The sequence below is a fragment of the Mesocricetus auratus genome, unplaced genomic scaffold, assembly GCF_017639785.1.
Source record: "Mesocricetus auratus isolate SY011 unplaced genomic scaffold, BCM_Maur_2.0 Super-Scaffold_100022, whole genome shotgun sequence".
NCBI classification, from domain to species: Eukaryota; Metazoa; Chordata; class Mammalia; order Rodentia; family Cricetidae; genus Mesocricetus; species Mesocricetus auratus.
Window position 1 is genome coordinate 30,122,107 of NW_024429203.1, and position 22,847 is coordinate 30,144,953.

Below are 22,847 nucleotides of genomic sequence, written 5' to 3' on the forward strand. Positions count from 1 at the left end.
TGTAGTCAAGGTCACAATCAATAATAGCCATCACATGACCCCATCATAACAATTGTGGAATTGTATTTTGTGTTTGCACGTCTCCTCAACTCTCTAGTCTTAGAATTTCTCCTGGAAATGGTGTGGGTTTTTTTTTTCTTCTTCTCATCCCCACAATCCGGCATAGTTTAGCTCAGGGTAGAAATACATCCAAATTGGTCTTTCTTTTAGTGATAACCTTGAGTATTTAATCTTAATTCCACACACACATTTATTTTTCTGCTTGATGTTGAAAGAAAAACAAAGCAAGCTGTTAAGTTTTGTACCTTGCTAAACTACTCACTACTCACCCCCATTCTGCCTCTTCCTTGTTTATCCCTTTCAAATTTCTTAAGTCAAAGAATCTTGTGAGATTCTTATTCCTGTCAATGAATCAACTAAGGTAAAAATTCCAAGTGTCACAGTCTCTCTAGGGAAATAAAAAGAGTGATCTCGAGTGCTGAACTGGGTGAAAAAGTGCTCTCCCATTCTAAGAATCAATTTTCCTCCTAGTTTTACTTTGAACATAATTACTTTTGTTTTATTTTATAAATTGTTTAAATTGTAAAATTCATACTCAAACATGTACTTTGGTAAATAACCCTTCCTCCTGTACTAGCAGCCTGAGGAGATTAGAGCACAGAACCCTCATCAAACAGAAAGAATCTGTAGTCAAACTCCAGAGAGGCTGTTTTCTCACTCAGCTGGAAGACCTCAAAGGCACCTGGCTTCTTGCCCCTCCCCACCAAGTTCCTTTTACTATTAGTCCAATTGTAGGGAGCAATTTGAGTCTCTCTAGTAAATTCCCCTTTTTTGTTTCTATGTAGAAAATCAAGTTTTGATGTCCAGTTTCCTAATGAGTGCATCCACAGACGTTCTCAAGTCCCCCAAGACATGCTCCTGGAAGCCACAGAGTTGAGGTTTGAACCTAATTTATTTGTATTGATTTTTGGTTTATCTCTTACATGATACTTAAGACCAACTAAAAACACATTAATCATGTCATCTTTGAGAGCAGAAATAGGTGTAAACTGAACATTACTTCATAACTGCCTTGGGAATATGAAGTACAGAGACATGGGCCTTCACTAGATCTCACTGTTAGAAGATTACCATAGTAATCTTCCCAACATACCAGAGGTGTTTCCAGGCTCTTTACCTACATTGCCTCAACACTCACAATACCCTCTTTGTTAGATCACAAAACATGCCCCAAAGTGGCAGCGCTGATGGCAGTGACTCAGCACCCACTTGAACTAGGTTTTGCTAGAAGAGAGAATCCTAAAGTATTTCTCAGAAGCCCTTAATGGTTGGCTGAACAGTCATGACTACAGCTGTCAGCCTCTCCTCTCCTGACAGAGTCCAAGTGCTAACCAGCCACTGGCTGTTGCAACTTGTGAGCAGCCCCCTACCCCCATCTACCCATATGAAACTCAACAAGCTTTTGAAGCAACATTCCATGTGCGGTCCTCTGCTGTCCATGGCATCTGGGTAGTTTCTTTTTATTTTATGAAACTGTTCTTTCTTTCTACAGAGAATGACTGTGTTCAGTGGTCTCCTGATGTACCTGCTTATACTCCTGAGTTCTTTTAGTGTTTTTCTTCAGTAGATAAAGAAGCTCAGACACTAAGAACCTGTCAGTCACACTGCAGATCCTTAGGAATGACCCAGAAATAGTATCATGGCTCAGGAGTGAAGCAGATTTTTTAAATGTAATCCAAACAAGAGTGGCATTTGGTGTTCCAGTGTTCTCTGTATGTGAATGTGTGTTTGTGTGTATGGTATATGTAAGGGGGTAGTATCTGGTCAGAGGTCCAGATGGGCAGGTCCATGTAGCCCTGTGTGTAGGTAAGAAGCAGTAATATGATGGTCATTCATGCAGAGCCCCTACTCCACAGTTGGAACTGGGAGCTAGGATCCCTTTTTCTCTCTATCCACGGACCAAGAACAGCAGGATGTCACAAGCCTGGATAGCAGATGCATGCCTGGATTTGAGTCACAGCCTGAAAAATTATTCACATATAACTTTGCACACATTCCTTACAAACTCTGTGTCTGGTTTCTTAATTGTAAGTTAATTATCATCACCTTATAGATTTGAGGACCTTGATATTAAACATGAACACTGTGTGGTGCCCCATCTGGCAGATTTCAGGTCCTTAGCAACAGATAGTTGTTTTTATCAGTAACAGCACAACTAAGTGATAAGACTAAGTCTCCCATTTCCAAACTCTGCCCTCCAGGCCATCCTCTACCATCTGCCCTCCACTTGCTGACCTGCCTCATCACACAACCTCACAATCTCCCTACCCATTCAAGGATACCCTGCCTTTCCTATCCATCCTCATTTCACATATCCTATTGCTGCAACAGTAGTAGGAAATATGGGGAAATAGTAACTTTGTTATTCATTTAGCTAGAGCTAGAATTTCCTGGAACCTTCTCATGGTTTGGGTTCTGCTGAAGCAGCTGCACACATCTCCTCTTGATCCCCATAGTAGCTCCATCAACCAGGCCTATTCTCTCTGCTTTCCAACTCAGGACATAGATGTTCAGAGAGATTAAGGACCTCGTCCAAGATCATCCAGTCTATTAGTAGTGAATCTAGTATTTGATTCAAAGCCCAGTGTTTCTATGAGCACTTGAGAAGAATATGACCAAGTGCAGATGTTTGGTTTCCAGACAGAAGAAAAATAAACCACTACAAACAAGTTGCCCTCTTTAGGAGAATTTAGGATTTTTCATTAAGCTTTTGAAAGTCAACCCAAGATAAATACCACCACCATTTGTAACCACTGTAGGGACAATTAAGTGTATATTTTTCAATCTTGAAGCTTCCCTTAATTAATTTGGGGGGATAGGTCAAATGTGTCTAATGCTCTAGCCTCCCTGGTACTGCCCTGCAGAGTTAAGACTCTCTTCTCTCTATGCTGTGGAAAATGCAGACTGCCAACATCCCTCCGGAGTCCATTCTTTTTAGCTTGTGTACTAAGCTGGTGCATCATTTAACACCAAGCTTACTCAGAGTATGTCCGTCTCTTCATTTCTCCGTGGTGGTTGTGCACCCATTTTCACTGAGCAGCATAGGCTGCCCAGAGCCTTTGTCCAATGAGACCAGGAACTTAGTCTGATTCTTTTTATACCTTTAGACTCTGAAATATAAAGGTAAATGACCAGACAAAAGTCTCCATGCTCTGAGGTGGCTGATCTGGGGCTCTTGTGTTAACATATCCTCTACTCTAGAGAACTGCTGACATTATTACCTAGATAATAGGAGCATTCGACAAACAATTGTCCCCTAGAACCTTTCCCTGAGGAATGCCCTCGCTTGTTCTTGGGATGATGAGTAATGAATTCTGCAAAGAAAAGCCAGGCTTCTTAGGCTTTGATTGGTAGATAGTTGAAAAGCCCTAACAATTGCTCTGCTTTTTAACCTAAGACAACCCCCATGCTGTAAATGAGATGAGTTATTACTGCTAAAAGATGCAGTTGCAGTCCAGGGAAGATACAAGTTTTGGTCCATGAATGACCTCTCATTCTGATTGATGGGCTTCAACCTGCGTGAGTGGCCCAGTGACTATGAGTGAGGCTTCATATCTTCATAAATGAACCTGGAGATTTTGGATTAAGAAAAAAACCAAACTGATCCAAGTAGTAAAGCAAGCAAAGTATCGGACTAAAAATGGCAAAAATAATGGAGAAACTGATAGTAGAAGGTAAAGAGAAGGCAGCAATGTGGATAGAGGGCAAGAGTATTAAGTAGCATTAGAAGGGTCTACATATCTTGAAGTGATTGACAACATGCTCCCAAAGATGTGGTTGCTTACTGGCTTATCCATCTTCCTCAGACTTGAGTGAACTTTATTATATGCCAGAGTGGCTTCTGTGACTGGATTTGTGAGTCAAAATAGAGAAACAGATCAAGTTCCAGTCTCTGGAGCCCATCAGCTTCCTGTTCCTTCAAGGCCTGAGTCCTTCTGCCCTGCAAATGCCTGACTTTCCCCACCCAACCTTAACCAAAGCCCCTTAGCTGTTGCCTGGGCTCATTCCCACATCAGGCTTTCTTTTCTCCCTCCAGAATCTTTCTGGCTTTGTGTAGTCAAACAGTCTTTGCTGAATCCATCATTTCACCTAGCTCCTGCTGTGAACACTTAGAGTAAACCTGGCCACACACAAGTGACCAGTCTGAGGTCACACAAGTAGGGCTTAAATTCAACCTTGTATCTGTGCTGACTCATGGTGCAGTGTGTACTCGTGGCTGGGGCTGTGATTCTATTGTAATGGGCATCTGTGATAGATCAGTTATTTTCAACCTCCCTAATGCTGTGACCCTATAACACAGTTCCTCATGGTGTTGTGACACCCCCCCCCATCCACAAGTTTATTTTCATTGCTACTTCATAACTGTAATTTTACTACTCTTATGAACTGTAACATAAATATCTGTGTTTTCTGATGGTTTTAAGGTAACTCCAGTGAAAGGGTTGTTCAATTACAAAGGGGTTGGTGACTCACAGTTTGAGAACTGCTGGTCTAGTCAGATCATGGTAGTTTTCCTCAGACATGTTGTATAAGACATAAGAAAGGTGGAATTTGCCCACCTGGTTTTAGGGTGTTCCTCCCATCATCTGAAATCTGAAGTTACCAGGGCCTGACCAGGGATGCAGATGCTTTTAGAAGGTACACTAAAGGATACTGAGGAAATTTATAGCAAGAAACCTCTGGGAAAAAAACAGTAAGAATATGCTGTTTGGGAGCTATGTAGGAGCTGAACTGCCTCTGACTTGACATAATGCATATCCTCTCATGGACTTTCTCCTTGAAATCATGAGCCCACTAAGCATGCCAGGGTCTAAGAGCTGAGGAGAGATTCTTTGGAGACGAGAGAGAGAGAGATTTTGCCTCTGACTAGGGATATAGAGGATCTGGGAAGGAAAAGGAGATTGCAGGTTTTATGAGCCACTATGATGGTGGTAGGGCCTCTGGAAAGGGGTACCAGGAACCAACTGGAGGCCAGCATCTTCTCTGAAGACTCCTGGTCTATGTCTGCATTCCAAGAAAGGCCAGCAGCAATGGCAATGGAAGCAGAGGGACTCTTCACCCAAATTTCATGCCCTGTAAGTAGAGAACAGCCCCAGAAAGTGTGGGGTAGGGAGGGCTTTAGAATTCCAAGTTCCTTTCTCTCAGAAATGAGTGCTTGCATTGAGTTTGAAATTTAAATGCATGAGGAGATGACCATTGGTGTTATTGCTTCCTATTACCTTCTCCTGCTCACTTCAGTCAAGGGTCTATATGTACTCTCTTGGGGTTAAACCCACACTGTGTTGTACACTTGTTTTTCAATCTTGGAAAATAACAACCCCTCCAGGCCTCAACTTCCTCATCTGCAAAGTTTTGACAATGAGTGCCTGTATTTTACAAAATAGAAGATGGTGTCCAGTAGGAATTACACATGAAGAACACAGAAAATGCCTGGACCATAGTGGTGTCTGTTGGTTGTAGTTACATGCTGTTTTAGAAGAATATTTTGCAAGGCCCACATTTCCAAGAGTCCTGCAGTACTAGAGAGTGTCTAATTGAGACTGCTTTAATGATTCCTTTGAGTTCTGGTAGTAATCCTCCACCATGGTTCCCAATGGAGCCTCCTTGAGTTCTCATTGCAGACCTTGAGACTCTTCCCGAGGTCTGTCTACCAGGAGGCTGACCCCTCCATTGTGCTTGCCCTCATGATTTCAATGTTTGAATTTTCTTTAACTGTTTTAGATGTGCCTTGTCTTAATATTGACTTGATCTTCACTCATATTGACCCCTGTGCCCTGGTCACAATTAGCTCTCTTCCAGTACATGTGGCCAACCTCGCTCACCCTCCACGTCTTAGCCTAGAAATCATCTACCCAGGGAAGATTCTATATTCCTCATCCTGACTAAATCCTTTTATATGCTTCTATTATCCCCAAAGACTCCTGTAGCAATCCTCATACTTACAAATAGTTGCCTTAATTTCTGTTTTCTTTAATAAATTCAAAACTACATGAGGGCTATGATCATGAGAATCCCACTGTGGCTGATCACTTGCACAGTGACTAAAATGCTTCACACTTGTATTCCAAATGTTCCCAATCATTTTCTGCATGCCATTGGGTCATTAGCTTATATAAAACTCCATTGAAAAATGTCATTAGTGTGTACTAGTTTTACAAAGCAGTGGGTTTCAAAATGATGTTTTGTTCAAACATATAATGTACATTGACCACATTCATTCCCTGTTTCTCTTTATTTTCCTCTTCCTAAACATTACTCATTCTATTTTCATGTTGTGTGTGTGTCTATACACATATAACTTGGTTCCATATTTTAGAGAAAGTATGAAGTATTCATCTTTCTGGACCTGGCTTACTTTATTTCCTTAACTCTAACCATTTTATGCAAACAATACAATTTCATTTTTATAATGGCATAAAGCTCAGTTGCACACAGACAGCACATTTTGTTGATTCATTCATTTGGTGATGGACACCAAGGTTGACTACATAATAAGACTGGAGTCAATAGTGCCACAATAAACATGTATCAACAGATGTGTATAAGAATGCTGGCTTAGATTCATACACAGGGGTGCTGAGGTTGAATTTTGTGGTTGTTCTAGTTTGACTTCCTTGGTGGCTTCACTAATTTCCATTTTCTACAGCAACATCATATAGTAGACCTCTCCTCCTGATATCCCTCACCTAGCAGGAGTGAAATCGCATCTCCCCAGTGTACTTTTGATTTTCACTTCCATGATGGGTAGGGATGTATAACTCCCTTCTCACTTCTCCCTTTTCATGTTTGTTTGGGATCAAGAAAAAGATAAAAAGGACAATGTTACCTAAAGTAACAACAACAACAACAAAACCTTTCCTTTGTATATTTAGTTTTTGTTAGATAAATATTACATGATTATAGAAGACTTATTAATTACAAATACGAAGAAGTGAAAATCAATACAAAGTTTTTTCTTATAAGTATATAAAAATATATAATTCTCTACATACTGTATCATAACCTGTGAGGTTTAATTTTATTTAACAATGTAGCTGGACACATTTCAATATTCAGAAATATGTAGCATATTTTAATGGCTGGATGTATTAATTTAATTATACAAAATCAAGTGTTTAAGTAATTCCCCATCGTGGACATTTAGATTTTTCTGTTTTTGTTTTTTTTAAAATACACTGAACCATGTTACAGCAATTTTCTATGTTACTAAATCTGTGGGTATCCATGTTTACTTCCTTCACTTAAATTCCTATGAAAGGAAACTGCATTCAAGGGCATTTTCAAACCTTTCTGATGCACACTGCTAATTATCCCTGAGGTTTCAAGAATGTATAATCCAGATTATGGTGGCAATGGTTTTTTTGGAATCTTCTAGAGTCTTCCCTGTGGCAGCTCTACTTGCCTATGAGATTGGCTTAGTAAGCCAATCTTTTAAATACCTCTGACCAGACAGTCATATCACTCACTCCTTACCTACCTCTTGCATCTGATTTATTCTGGCTATTCTCTCAGTGAGGCAGTAATTATTTTCCAATGGCTGCTCCCATGTTGTATTTAAAGAACAAACTCTGTATGCTGATATCTCTTCTATAAAGGTGTCTAGCCACTCATCTCATTCCTCTGCAGTCTAATTAATGAAAAGTAAAAACTCTCACCTCCCGTTTTGTCACTGTTTAACATCCAGCAATGGAACATGCATGCCTTGTCTTTAAAGAAATGGGAAGAAGTCTTTCTACAATAGCAAGCAATGCTTACATGCTGTGATCAACACCTTTTCTGAAGAGTCAACGCTAAGGTGACTTCAGAGTCCTTGCAGGCATTTCCTTTTAACATGTTTAAATTGTTTAGCACTATTTGGAACTTGGCGCTTCTGCTAGATTTTTTTTTTCCTGTAGTATCAGTCTTCACAGTCAACTTCATAAGTAGGCAATCTGTTATTTTACTTATGAAGAAAATGAGATTTAGAGCCATTCACACACACACACACACACACACACACACACACACACACACAGGTGCGCACACATGCACGAACGCACGCACGCACACACACCAATACCCATTGAAAACCTACCTCTGGATTTATCTGCCCGGTGATATTTGTAGAATTGATGAGATTGCTCTAACTGGAGCAAATATATGATCAAACTATGTTCAAGAAAGAATAGTAAGAAACTATTTAGGATTTGTGTTTGCATTATAAAATGCCCTTTTAAAGAGGTTTTCTCTAAAAGGAGGGGGAGAGATAATAGAAAGTTGAGAGTATTCAAGAGAAGGGCTTTTTAATGCAACTTAGGATAAGTGCATCTGAGGATGGGAATGGACGGAGGTCAGAAGGAGAATGCTCAGAGCAGAAAGAGTTCTTCCCCACACACAGAAATGAGATATTTGGAGGAAGGTAGAGGTGGAGATAGGAGTTGGTGGGAATTCCCTCTTTTTGTTTCCATTTTACTTAGAGCAGTAAATAAGACCATTAACTGGAGGAGAATGGTGAGTGCTCTGGTTTGCTCCTCTGTCCATACATTAAAGCACTGAAGAAAGGGTGTATTTGGCTGACAGGTTACATACAGTCCATCATCAAGGGAAGCCAAAGTAGGAACTGAAGCAGAGGCCATGAAGAAAAGCTGTTTCATGGCTTGCTCAGCTACCTTTCTGATGCAGCCCAGTCACTCCAGTGTAGGAATGGTATTGTTCACAGTGGGATTGATCCTCCTCCATCAATTATCAATCAGGAGAATGTCTCCATGGACATGCCCGCAGGCTAGGCTGATGGAGGCAATTCCACAACTGAGGTTCCCTTTCCTTGGGCATGTCACGATTAGCCATCATGGCGGGGGTGGGGTGGATTTAAGGTGGTTTGAATAGAGCAGAAAGATGACCTGATCAGATAGGGAAGTGTGTAGCAAATGGGATAGGGATGCACAGGGCCACTGGGCAATATTAAAGGCCCACTTGAAGATGGTAGTCACAGGTATGATCAACCATTAAGGCTGTGTGAGTAGACCAAGAAGAGGTAGATATAATTAAGTGTATCATTTAGCTAAGCAAGAATTTCAAAGGAGAGGGGTAGGAAAATCAAGGATCTATGCAAGGGAATGATGATAAATGACCATGAAATTTTAAACTACAAAGTGGGAGAAAACAGCCCATAAAGTGGGGCAAGATAGTGAAATGCTAGTGAATAAATGAACCAAATGACCTGATTGAATAGAAGTATTGGTGGATGCAGGTGATTAGTTAGGTAGAAGGTAACATTCAAGGAGTGAGATAGGTGAATTGAGAAATTGGAAGTAACTTGTGCATCCCTTTAGGTCAAGCAGTATTATATTCCAGATCTGAATTAACCTAGAGCCCACCTTAGCACCTGGGCGGTGTGCTGAGAGATGTTTGGGTTCACAGAAGTACAATTGGCTTTAATGTATCTCTCATGCAAATGAGACCCCCATGGCTTTCTGAGGGTGAATATTTATAGCTTCACATGAGAACAGAAATATGAAATTTTTCCCTCCCCCTCCCACTTCTTACAGAAATAGTAACCAGTTCAGATGGGCTGGGTTGGTTCCACAGAGAACATATGTTTGCCTGTGAGGGAGAAACTGGCAAAGCCAGCTAATGTGAAAGCGTGGGGTCTCTTGAGTTAGGGAATTAAATAGAGCACTCTGTGATGTTTGTGTCTATGTGATTTTCTTCATGAAACTGATCATTATCTTTCCAGCTCCCTGTCTGCCCTATGGGTGCTTGGTGTTTGGTGAGGATGCCCACCTTCTTAAGGTATCAACCATTCTCTGTCAGCAGAACCGTGGACATGTCTCAGTCTTGTGTTATGCATGGAGCAGAATTAAATGAGAAACAGAGCCCGTGCACTGAGTTTGTGAGGCAGACTGATGACAGACTAGAAATGTTGAAAGTAAGGCCTGGGCTCTCACATGAACGCTGACAGTGAGGGTGTTAACTCTAAGTTTCCTGACTGTATCCAGTTGCCACAGGAAGCTGTGTGTCCTTTCCATAACAGCCTGTCTTTGTCTCTGTTTCTGTCTCTGTGACACATATGCATGCATGCAGACATGTGTATACATGTGTCATACACATACACACACACACACACACAAAGCCTAGAGTACAGTGTTTGCATTTTATGAAAGCTGTGTACCATGAGACCATGCTCTGAGCTTTAAACATTATGAGAAAAATATAATAATATCCACTCCTCAGAGCTTCCTGTGTCCATTTAAGTGAGAAGTAGTAATTACTCAGAGTGTGAATCTTGGATATTTCTGACTTTTAAATGATTATGTAATTTGGTAAATGCTCCTTCTTCATCCTGGTTTCTGAGGTAATAGAAATGAAGTGCTGGTTGTATGTCTATGCCATTCTTCCTCATATGCCCTCAATGAAAGATGTAGGATTTCCATACAGGAGATTGGAATGTTTGGCTTCTGTCCAAGGGGAGTTTTGTGCTTCATTGATTTCAAAGAAAGTATGACTTAACCACAGATTCATAATTTAGTGATGGTATTATCTAGAAAAAATGGGAAAATGAAAATAATTTAAGAGTGTGTGTGTATGTCTCTTGTGTAAGTATATGTTTCTGCATGAGTATGTATGTACATATACATATGTGTGTATTTATGTCCATATATATGTGTGTACATATGAATACATGCATGTATGTCAACATGTATAATAAGTGCAATGTATGAGTGCATAAGTGTGTGTGTTTGTGCAGGTGTGTGCTATGGGTTGGGGAACAGAGAACTTGGATCCTGAGACTAGTGAAAGTGATATATGATTAACAATGGTAACAAAACTATACAGGGAGAGAAATGAGAGATCATTCTAGGAGTGTATATCTAGCCTTTTTGTATATGGACAATGAAACAAATAGAACAAAAACTTTACATTCTAACTATACAGGAGAAATGATTTGCCCAACTTTAGATGACTCAATGATGAAGCTAATGTGTTTAGAAACAGTACTTCTGAGGTAAGTCAAGAATATTGAAATGAGCAAAGTGAAGGTTTATGTGAAGATCAAACAATAATAACCATATCAAATGACTCATCCAGTTGTACTGCACTAAGGCTCATTAGACTCAATTTTGGTTTTTTTTGTGATATGGTCTCCCAATGTTGCCCTTGAGCTATGACTCTTCCTGTTTCACCTCTGAATAGCTAAAATTGCAGTTGTACCCTCATAAGTACAGGTGCTAGGTAAATATTTGTCATTCTTTTCAATAACTGTAAGAGGGAGAAGATATTTTCATTTGCAAATGAGAACAGTGAGAGTGAACATTGAATCACTTATATACATTAAATCATAACCTCCAAGCCCAAAGAAGGATGCATGGATTTCCCTGAGAAGAGGAAATATAGGACATCTCCTGGGTAAACTGGGGGTGGGGAAGGGGGATGGAGAAGATGGGAACTTGAGGAAGTAGGTTGGGTGGGCTGGGTATAGAAGGCAGGTTGGAGGCAGGATGTAGGGGGAAGAGTAACAAAAGAGACATCTTGATGGGGAACACATTGGGGTTAGGGAGAAACCTGGTCCCAGGGAAAGCCCAAGGAATTCATAAGGATAACTCCAGTTAAGATTCCTGGCAACAATGGAGAGGGTGCCTGAACTGGCCATGTACTGTAATCAGATTAGTGACTACCCTAATTATCACCATAAAACCTACATCTAGTAACTGATAGAAGCAGATGCAGAGATCCACAGCCAATCACAGGGTGAGCTCCAGAGTCTTACTGAGAAAAGAGAGGAGTGATTGTACCAGCCAAGGGGGTCATAATGGAGTAGCCCACAGAGACAGCTGACCTAAGCTCCTGGGAGTTCATGGACTCTGGACCAACAGTTAGGGAGCCTCCATGAGACCAAATTAGGCCCTCTGCATGTGTATAACAGTTGTATAGCTTGGTCTCTTTGAAGGCTCCAACAGTGAGATCAGGACCTGTCTCTGGAGCTTAGCTGGCTTTTGGGAACTTGTGTTCCTCATACTGGATTACCTTGCCTAGCCTTGACAGGGTTCTACCAGGCCTCAACTTGATGAGCCATGCTCTGTTTAAGCACATGGAGGCTTGCCCCTTTCTGAAAGGAGACTGAGGAGGAGTAGGATGGGAGGGAGATAAAAGGGAAGTGGGGAGGAGGGGAGGGAGGGGGATTGTGTTTTGTCATTTTCTCCATGTTATTTTCAGTACTACATATTTCAGTACTGTAATATCCAGTGTACAGTGATTAGCCTAGCACATGGCAACTCCTTTAAAAACACTACTGAAAAAATTTAGTAATGGCATTAAGGAGTGACTGGGGATTAAGTTCTGTAAATTCCCCTTTTCAAGTTGCTTCAGTTAAGTTTTATAAAATGTGTGTTTGTGATGAAAATACAACTTCCAAATATCTTTAAACTAAATAATTGATTAGTGATGGCTATCAAAGCCATGAAAAACCAATGAGCCAATGAGATGAATGAAAAACACCATCTCTCTCTAGCCCCCCTACAAAATTGTCCTTCCTGAGATCCCAATCATCATCATCACTATAGTTTCATCACTTCTATGAACAGGCTTTCTTTCATAATAGTAATATATATTGGTCTATAATATGTGTCTGTGTATTAGAATAATGACTCTAATACTTAAAACTCTGACATTTTGCTCAAGTTTTAAATCTTATTTCACTCTATAGTATCAAAATTTTAAATTACATATTTCCAAAAATAAATTTATTCTTTGAAAAGTACATACTTTTCATGTATATAATGCACTCTGATTATTCTCACCCTTGCTGTCTCTTATCTCACTCCTATTCCATACCTCCCCACAAATCCCTTTCCCACATTCATGTCTTTCTGTTTTGAGATCCACTTAGATCAGCTAGAACCCTCTCTGTGAGCATGGTGGAGTCAGCAGTGACTACTCAACTAGAACCAGTTACTCCCACTCCCCCTTCCCCCTATAGTTTCAAGGAGGAGGAATGGGGCCCTGTGAACTTCTTCACAAGGTGTGAATAATTGTTGATCAGTCCATTATATTAATGATTGTTGTGATGTACATTTAGCATTTAACAAATGAGCAGTTATAAGTGGTATCCACACTATGAAATGTCAATCAAAAAGGGATTATTGTATCTACTTCTAAACAACAACAACAAAAACTATTAGTCTTAATATTTTGCATTGGTGTGGAGATTTATATATTGATACAAATTTGAGGTATATGTTTCTATTATTATCTAAGATATTTTTGTATATTGATATAAATTTAAGGTTATTTTTGCTAGAACCTGGTGTACATACATTTCCACTCTTGTTCAAGATATTGTATTCATGCAGCTCAGCTAAGAATGTAATGTAAATTTCTAGTCCTTGAAAGTTATTATTACAAACACTTAGGACAATAAAGAAATGCAGAGTAGTAGTTAGTCACCTATTACAATAAAAATTGTAGTCATGCTAAGTATGTTTTCAAGATAAAACAGAGATATTTTAGATAGACAGGTGATCTTCAAACACTTCAGAGATCTGCAGAATATGACATTTAAGATGTTTTAATAATAAATGTTTTTTATGACAATGAGACTTGTCTGTTCCTGGCAATACCAATCTACTTCAGAGAACATGATGGACATCAAAGAAACTCCACATGGAGTTTACTTTCTTTTTGGCAAAAGTTAGCCACTGGGCAAGAAACTGCCCTTTCCTCAACTGCTGACAGTATGGTGTTCAAATTGGACAATCAGGACACAAAAGTAAATGACTGCTAAACTTTGTCATGACAAGGCAGGACAGTCCTTCAAAATTCCTGCTTCACAGAAATGTCTGTCATATTCTAGACCTTTAGGCTGAAGATGGGTATCCCAACATTCTAGGGAAACCTTGGGTTTCTAGGCAGCCATCTGCTTTTTCATTTCTTAGTTTTGGAAGTTGTTTGCTCTGTACTTTCTGTTTACTCAGGTAATAGTGTATCCTTTTCAGGTCTCTGATAGAGTTGAAGACTATATAGTTATAGTTTCCTTTGTTACCAAATTCAGGGGAAAAAGTCTCATAAAAGAGGTATAAGGTGGAAAGACATGAAAAGATAGTTTCCATTGATAATGCGAGTTAGGATAGAAAGCAAATTAGGTGCAAAACCTTGGACTCACCAAGATAAGATAGATAATAGAGTATTTTCTCTGGATTTGCCAAATGTAAATGGACTGGATGTTGTTAATGTAATTCTGACCTGTATATATTTGTATATAATTATTGTACCTGTTGTATATAGTTTTATTATGATAATTAAAACCTTCTCTATTTATTTAGACAAAAAGGGGAAATGATGTGTGATATTTTGACCCAATTCTTAAAATAAAGTTTGCTTTGAGTCAGAGGGTAGAGCTAGCCACTAGCTGGCCAAAATTACCCATAAAGTTCTTGAAGGACTGAGGACAGATAGGACTCAGGAAGTAATAAGGTGGGGCTGAGGGGGGATCTCAGCCCTTTGGGATTAAGGAATGGAAGAGAAAGTGGGTCACTGGTGACTTCTCTGCTTCTCTGATCATTCAGGGTCTTACCCTGATATCTGACTCATGATTTTTCAGTGATAAAACATAATTGGAAAAGCACTTCACCATAGTGATACTGCAATAGTGTACTATGATAAGGAGCATATTTCCATAGTAACAGTCTTATAGGGCTCGTGTTGATTTCAGTTACTGAAATGTTTAATTAAGGACAATGTCCATACGTTGGTGGTATGCAGAAGTGGTGGCACTGGCCAGGACTCCTACAGATAACCATCTTTACACTATTCTGGGTGAGACTGAGGTAAGTAGAACTTTCTATGTTCTAAAAGCACAGCCAGTGTGATTTCCATAAAAAGACATGCACACTTGAAAACGTTGTCTGGGTAAGATGTAGTTTAGATATTGCATGCCCCCCCCAAAACTCCTGTGTTAAATTATTATTCCTTAGGTTGGCACTAGAGGGAAGTGATCAAAACATTCAGAAATGAGCTTATCTGAAGATCTTTATGTCACTGAGGAACATGTTCAAGAAACAAGAGATACTAAATAAGTTCTGACCATGTCAGGACAGGCTAAACAGATGAATTAGTTAAATGGTAAGTGGGAAGCATCCAGTTTAAATCAAGTATCAGATAACTCAGCTATCTCCCCCTAAAATCTACCTCAGTCATTCTGTCAAAAACTACATGTCCTGATTTTTCTGTTTGGTATTCTCTTATCCTTTTATGTAGGCATGTTGTATAGCTTTGTTCAGAGTAGAATTAAAGAGGAAGAGATGATGGAAAGAAAATAAGCTACAGTGTATCAAGGATGTTAAAGTAATTGGGTCAAAGTCTTTGAGTTCTTTGAGAGGAAGCAGAAACAGCTACAGCAGATGAGTGCTCTTAGAATCCTAAATATGGAATGAAATAGACCTCTGTGCCTTATGGAGCCATGGTTAAGGAGATTCAAAAGTAGGACAGCTTTTCCCATTTTAAATAATAGCAACATATATTTAAAAGCCAAGTGTTCCATATATACATGGTCTCCCATGATTATTTAAATGCAAAAGGATCAGGGATTTTAATAACCAGAGCTCCAGGTCCATGTAGCAATTATCTACCAGATTTCCTATCTGGAAAATGTTCATTTTACAAACTAACCAAATGAGATCAAAGGTGACCTTCTGATCTTCACCCCTTCGTTGGCTTTTCCTCTACTTTATTAAATACCCACGAGTCACTAGCTCAGACAGAACTGACAGTCAGCCTAGTTACTCTTTTATCCATCACAAAGAAATATGGGTTAACTTAAGTTGTAAGAGCTAGTTTGTAACAAGTCTAAGCTATTGGCTGAGCATTTATAATTAATATTAAATCTTTGTGCATTTACTTGGGAGCTGGCAGTCACAACAAAAACTCTGTCTATATTTTGTTTGGCTCTTATTTGAATATGCCCACTCTTCTTGAGTGATTATATCTAATAATAATCAGCATGTCATCATTGTGGATTGATTTTTATGGTTCCTTTTGAGTAATTGAATCTGAATGGCATCATTACATATTGATTAATTTTTTGTTATTCTGATATAAATGCATTTGCATCACATTAGGAAGGCTAATAAGAAAATCAATTTGGCAAAAGACTTCATAATACCAATCATTATGGCTACCCAGGGCTTGAAGAGGAATTGTGTTCAGCCTGACTTTTTTCCACTAAGATTTGTTCTTGCCTTAGTAAAAATGCACTAGACCTGAAAGTAAATGAAATTTCAGTGTAAGTAGAGTGTCTGTGTATACATGCTTGAAGCACTTAAATTATTTTTTTTCGAGACAGGGTTTCTCTGTATTGTTTTGGAGTCTATCATAGAGATCTGCCTGCCTCTGCCCCCTGAGTACTGGGTTTAAAGGCATGCACTATCAATGCCCGGCACTTAAATTCTTATATGACTCAACATTGTTAGCAAAAGTGAATGGAATCCGATTATCATGTTGAAGAGCCAATCATAAGAGAACCATCTTCAAGTCACTCTTTATAGTCCCACGTAATTCTCTTAATTGGAGTAGTTTGGCTGAATACAATCTTTTATCCAGAGGGTGAGAATGAGTAGAAGGTGAAGGCCAATTTGAATATGCTGTTTGTTTGTTCAGAGAATGAATTCTCATCAGAGAGAGAAACTTTGAAATGCCAGTCAACAAATATCAGCTGTCACCTGTGTTTTATGAGACAAAACCATCATTGTACCAATCATTTAGTGATGACCTCAGAAGCTTAGTATAGCTGATACTGCTGATACCAGGCATGTATCTCACTGGGTTTTTGCACCGATTCCCAGTTTTTACCATCTGCCTCAGCATACATGACTGGAAACACTGAGGTTTCTAAGAGCCATAAAATGATAATTTGTAGGAATAGGTTTACATTTCCCCACTTCTTTGTTCCTCTGTTGGGTCGAACTTTATGTTCTTCTCAGAATTCTTAAGAAGGATTAAGCTTTAGTTGACTATGGAGGTAATTTCCTTCAGGATACATTCTTAATTGGCTTTCATCTCTTCTCAGTCCACTTCTCCATTTCCTTGCTAACGTTTCTTCAGTTCAACTCCTAAGTAAATTACTTAGGCTTGAACCTTTATTATAAGGTCTACTTTTGAGGAAGTCAGATAAAGACAAAGGTCACCATCTTTCCTCATTACAGATTTCCTCACTCTGGACAAACCAGAAGCTTAGATAATCTAAAGTTCTGTTGTCATAAGCCAGTGTAAAAATCTAAACACCCACAGAAAGCAGGCAAGTTACATAAATAGGAGAATTGAGCTGGATGGAGATGCTAACCAGATGGTACAGAGCCTGTCTCAAAAAGCCAGCTGCTCTTTAGCCCTAGCCAATTGTTGCCATGTGGAAAAGTAGGCACAACTGTGGCCACATCAACATTTTCATAAGAAGACAGACATTTGTATTTCCATATAGAATCTCTTAATATGTAAAGATTAGCCACAAATTCAGATGCTTTTCTAACATTGAATTAGCCAAATAAAACACATCTATGTGCTACATGTGGTCTAGCAATCTGATTATAGACACACTGCCCATAGCTACACAATCATAGTTACACCTAAAGCATTGAGAGTCACACTTACAACCCCTTTCACATCCAGGTTCTGTCCTTAGGCCACCCACAGATGGTTGTATCCATCATTGCATAGCCACTTAAAAAAAACAAGAGACCCAAGTTGAAAGGAGAGCTAATCATGGCCTTGGCATTTGATTGTGGTTCTGGCTTGATATAGTGTTCTGTGAGCCAGTTGGAAGGGAAACCATCACCCAAACAATGTGTGCTATCATGGTGAGTTTAAACGGGGTGGAAATGTTGTGAGCTTAATAAAAACCGAGCTGCTGTGAGGTACATATACGTCTGGATTTCACTGATAGCCCTTCCAGGGGTGTTGTGATGTCAGATAGGTTTGGCAGGTTCAATTCTCTTAGCACCCACATTTGCACTGTTTTTAAGACAGAGGTGATTGGAAACACATGTGTTAACAGTAACAGCATAATATGTGAAATCAAGAAAGTGTGACGGCTTCATTTTGACTTTCGTGGTCCTAATTCAACCCATTTCTATTTTGTGAGGGGAGAGTAGAAGTTACATAATTTTCCTGTTCCTCCTTGTTGCTCCTCTCTGTCGTCATCTTTTTTGTTCTTTGTCTTCCTTTTCCTCTTTCCTCTAGACTTGGAGACAATTGGAGCTTTTAGTCTGCCTGCCATTTGATATGTAGGAGTCCAAATGCAAATTTAATAAGAATTGGGCCCATGGAATCCCATCTCCTCTGATCAGAAAACTCAGCATCAAGTGTTACTTTTAGAATTGTGTGCTGACCAGATAAGCTTATGGAAAGTGAATAAGGGCTGGAGACCCAATATGCAGTGTGCTTCAAAATTATAATGAATATATAATAATGCATTACATACCTGAGTTTTGTTAAGAGAACAAACCTCAAATGTTCTCACCACTGACATACACAATAGTGGTAACTGAGACATTGGCTACCTGGATTTGCTTCACCATGATAGTCATTTCACAGTATACAATTGTATCAAAATTTCACCTTCTATCTTGTAAATGTATGTAAAACTTTGTGAATTTTACTGCAGTACAGCTGGTAAATGAAAGCTAATGATGTGATATTGACTTAAAAGAAAAACAACTTTGAAGAAGAAAGGGATGCTATCAAAATAATGATGCAGTGTCTTTCCTGCAGATGTTTCAAAGCCATAAAAGTAAGGACAGGCTTAAGAACTCTTAGGCTAAAGGACACTCAGGAGACAACTAAATGCAATGTGGGATCCTGGGCTGTATCACAAAACAGGAAATGGACTTAACAAAGACTGTAGTTTGCTAAGTAGTGTTGGTGACTTACTTAATTTGATTATGATATTGTAAGATGTTGATATAAGATGAACCTAAGTAAAATTTACTTGAAAATATCCATACTGCTTATGTACCTCTTTCATATGTAAGTAGCTTGAATTATCAGTACTAAAAAGTACCCTGATTTATCAGAAGAATTTTTATTTATTTTTTGTTATTTGATAATTTTATATATGCCCACAACGTATTCTGATCAAATCCATCCCATCTCTCCTCTTCAACTTCTACTCCCCACCCACACTATTTTATTATAAAAACAAGATTAAAGGCTTGATAATGTTGAGCCAAGTAAGCAGAATTTGTAATAAAATCCTATGTTTTTAGGGTTTTGAAGAAATATATTCTTGATATGTGTGTGTGTATAAGCTACATATAAGGTAATTTGTGTAGTGAAGTACTAATTGCGTATTACAGATAGAACAACTCAGGATGGGAGAATTTTACTTACCAAAGCCAGCCAGTCAGTGCATAGAGAGCAATGGCAGGTGACTGGTAACCACTACCTCATTCCAACATTACTAGAATTTTGTCGGTTCAACACCATTATGTTCACAGAATCATACAACACGTAACATTTTGGAACTCATATTTTTAAATAGATTCCTAGAAATGGGCTCATCAGATTTTTGCAGTCTATCAATAGCTCATCCATCCTCACTGCTGAGTAGTATTTCAGAGACCACTATACACATGATCATTTCTCTGAGAAAAAATCCCAGGAGAGTACTTGTTGTATAGTCATTGCATGGTTGGTTTTAAAAGAAAATACCAAACTCTTCCCTCAAATTCTGCACCATGTACATTCCTACTGCTAATGTAATTTATTGACTTTCTTTGAAGGGTTGATGTCACATTTTTAAAATATTTGAGCCATTATGTTGCGTGTGTGCGTGCGTGCATGCGTGTGTGTGTGTGTGTGTGTGTGTGTTGTTAAACTCAATGGACAATGTTTTGACTTGTATTTCTTCAGTGACTAATGATTTTCAACATCTTTACATGTAACCATTTGACGTTTGTGTATACTCTTCTTAGGGATATATTTTGTTCATTATCAGATTAGGTAGTCTCCTCATTGCTCAGTTTTGAGAATTCTTTTGTTTGTTTCAGCATTCAGGTTGGTCTTGAGCTCTAGATCTTTCTCCCTCATCCTTCAGAGTGCTTGGTAGTATAGGAATGGACCATCATGCCTTGTTTTGAGAAGTCTGGATGTTATTTGTTAGGTACAGAATTTGCAGTTTTTTCTCTTAATCTACCTTTTCTTTCTACCATCATAACATTGTCTTCCAATAACACTTACTTTACCTTTTGTTATCTCTAACTTATTTAGTGTGTATCTCATATAGGACAAATTTATTGTAAAGTCTAGGAAATTTATCACCTTATTCCAGCTCTTGAAAATTTTTTTAAAAAATTTAAGTTTGTGATATATTTGAATTAATATTTTACATAAAACATGATGCCCAAATAAAAGTTTAATAATTATTTTCTCTAGGACTAGAAAAATGTTCCTCTTGTGTTTCACCTTCATGGCTAAAATGAGGGATTTATTAAAATTTGGAATTTTTTCTGTATAGGTAGGTTTTTGGTATTGTGAAGTATTTTGAATATTTTTGTGCTTAATTATTAGAAATTTAATCATATATCTATGCTTATTTTTTTTAGATTTGTCTTGTCTGGAGGTTTTCAGATTCCTAACACTACAAATTATATTTCCAATCAAATTTTCAGATATTTGTGATAATTTATTTTTAAAAATTGTACTGTATATGCATAAATATTTTTCCTGAATGTATGTATGTGCACCATGTACGTGTCTGATCCTCTCAAACTGGCATTGCAGATGGTTGTGAGTCACCATATAGGTGTTGGGAATAGAACCCAGGTTCTCTGTAAGAGCAGCAAGTGTTCTTAACTGCTGAGCCATCTCTCCAGTGCCAACTAATGATTTTTCTTTGAGTACTTCTTTTCTCCCTCAGCCATGCTCTGTTTCTCCTCTGCTTCTGTGGTTCCTTTAGCATGAATTTGAGATCTTTTAGTCCTGGGTCTCTGGAGCTCTTGCTCTGCACTGACCCCTTCTTTTTCTTTGATTTCACAATGAAGATACTGTCAGCATTTGATATGAAAAGAGCCTTAGGACTGATAGACTCAACCTTCTGGGGTTTTGGAAATACTTTACTACTCTGGCTTCAGGGTTAAGTATGTACTATGGTTTCATGCTGCTCTGCTTTTTGAAAGAGACCACATTGAAGAGAAGAATCCAATGGCACAGGTCCCATACCAGTACTTTATAGGTGACTTTTCAAATTGTCACTCTTGCTCTACTGTGGTCTTAAAGACACCTAGTCCTGGTATGTTCTCTTATGAAGAAGTTCCTGGGAAAAGGAGGGAAGACATGTCCTAAGTTCCAAGTAATGAGAGGAAATACCTTTTTACCTATCCACATGGTCTTAACATATAGTATCAGTTACCTATTCAATATTGACAGTTTGTCCTTGCTGCTGCTGAACATCATCAGCATTAGGTTAGAGTCAAATGCCTTGCTGTGACTTCACAGTGAAAAATAATAGATTAAAGAATGACCTGGAGCTAGAGAGATAGATGGCTCAGTGGTTAAGAGCACTTCTTGCTCTTGCAGAGGACCTCAGTTAGGTTTCCAGTACCCATTTCAGGTGTCTTACAGTTGCCTGTAACTGCAGCCCCAGTGGGTCAGCCTCTTCTGGCATATGTGAGCATCTGCACACACATGCACAAAGGGGTATACACATGATTCAAAAACAAATAAATAAGCCTTCTAAAAATGTCTTATGGGGTAGTAAAGGAAATAACTTTTATTAAACCTTAAGTTTTAATTGCAAATCTTTGTAATATGTGGGAAAATGTGATATATGTATAGATACATTCCATATATATAGATATAGATAGATAGATAGATAGATAGATAGATAGATAGATAGATAGATAGATAGATAGATTCCACTCCAATGGGTGTGATAGTCATCTCAAGATGAAGGAATCGGAAGCACACCTTTGTTTTCTGGTCTATATAGTGAACTAAAATGGCCTCTCTATTCATGAAACATCATTTGTTACTTAGAAGGGCTGCTGATAGACAGACTTTGGTTATTTGAACATGAGTTCTCTTAGAATAAACTAAATGAGCTTCTTGTGTCCAGGGAAACAGTTTACAGTATGTATTGTCAGTGATCAAATTTTGAACTTTTTGCCTTGGCATATGGCTGGGGAGTGGTGGAGATAAAATACCTGCTGTGTAATCATGAGGACCTCAGTTCAGATCCCCACAAACCATGTAAAGCCTGGCACAGTAGCTCATGTTTGTAATTGCAGTCCTGCTTTGACAATATGGGAGATGGAGAAAGGGGAATCCATGGAAACTTGTGGGTCCATTAATGACATTTTTTAATGACATTTTCAATAAGGAAAGACAAGAAAGACTTTGTCTCAAACAAAGTGGAAGGTAAGGGTTGACTCCCAATGTTGTCCTCTGACCTCCACATGTGTACTGTGGCACATGTGTAGCCTCTCCCAAGATAAAAATTTTAAAAATGAGTTTTAAAGAAAAAGATTTAAAAATGTTACCTGTAAGCAAACAAATACTTTAAAGACTTTTTTAGGAGGTTGTTAGCAATGTTAACAACCTGGAGGTTTGTGTGTTGTCTTATGAGACATATTAGCATTTTGAGGGGTCTATATCACTCAGTAAACTGAATTTTCCCCATGATTATGCACACTAAAAGGGCCACTTAAAATGCAAGAACAATCAATGGATTTTCATATGACACAGCTCAGAAGTTTCACTGGTTTGATTCAGGTTCTGTATTGCAACTTACATTTAACTCCTCCTTTTTGGGGTCCTTGTTCTGT

General features: G+C 38.6%; 1 long non-coding RNA gene across 2 annotated transcripts in view; it reads left to right on the forward strand.

Annotated features, from left to right (window-relative positions):
• Positions 1-22,847, forward strand: part of LOC121133530 — a 301,793-nt gene that overhangs the window by 72,268 nt on the left and 206,678 nt on the right. For both annotated transcript variants that reach the window (XR_005870398.1, XR_005870399.1), the window contains one exon: positions 846-938. This is a non-coding gene — a long non-coding RNA (uncharacterized LOC121133530). The remainder of the gene's footprint in view (positions 1-845; positions 939-22,847) is intronic.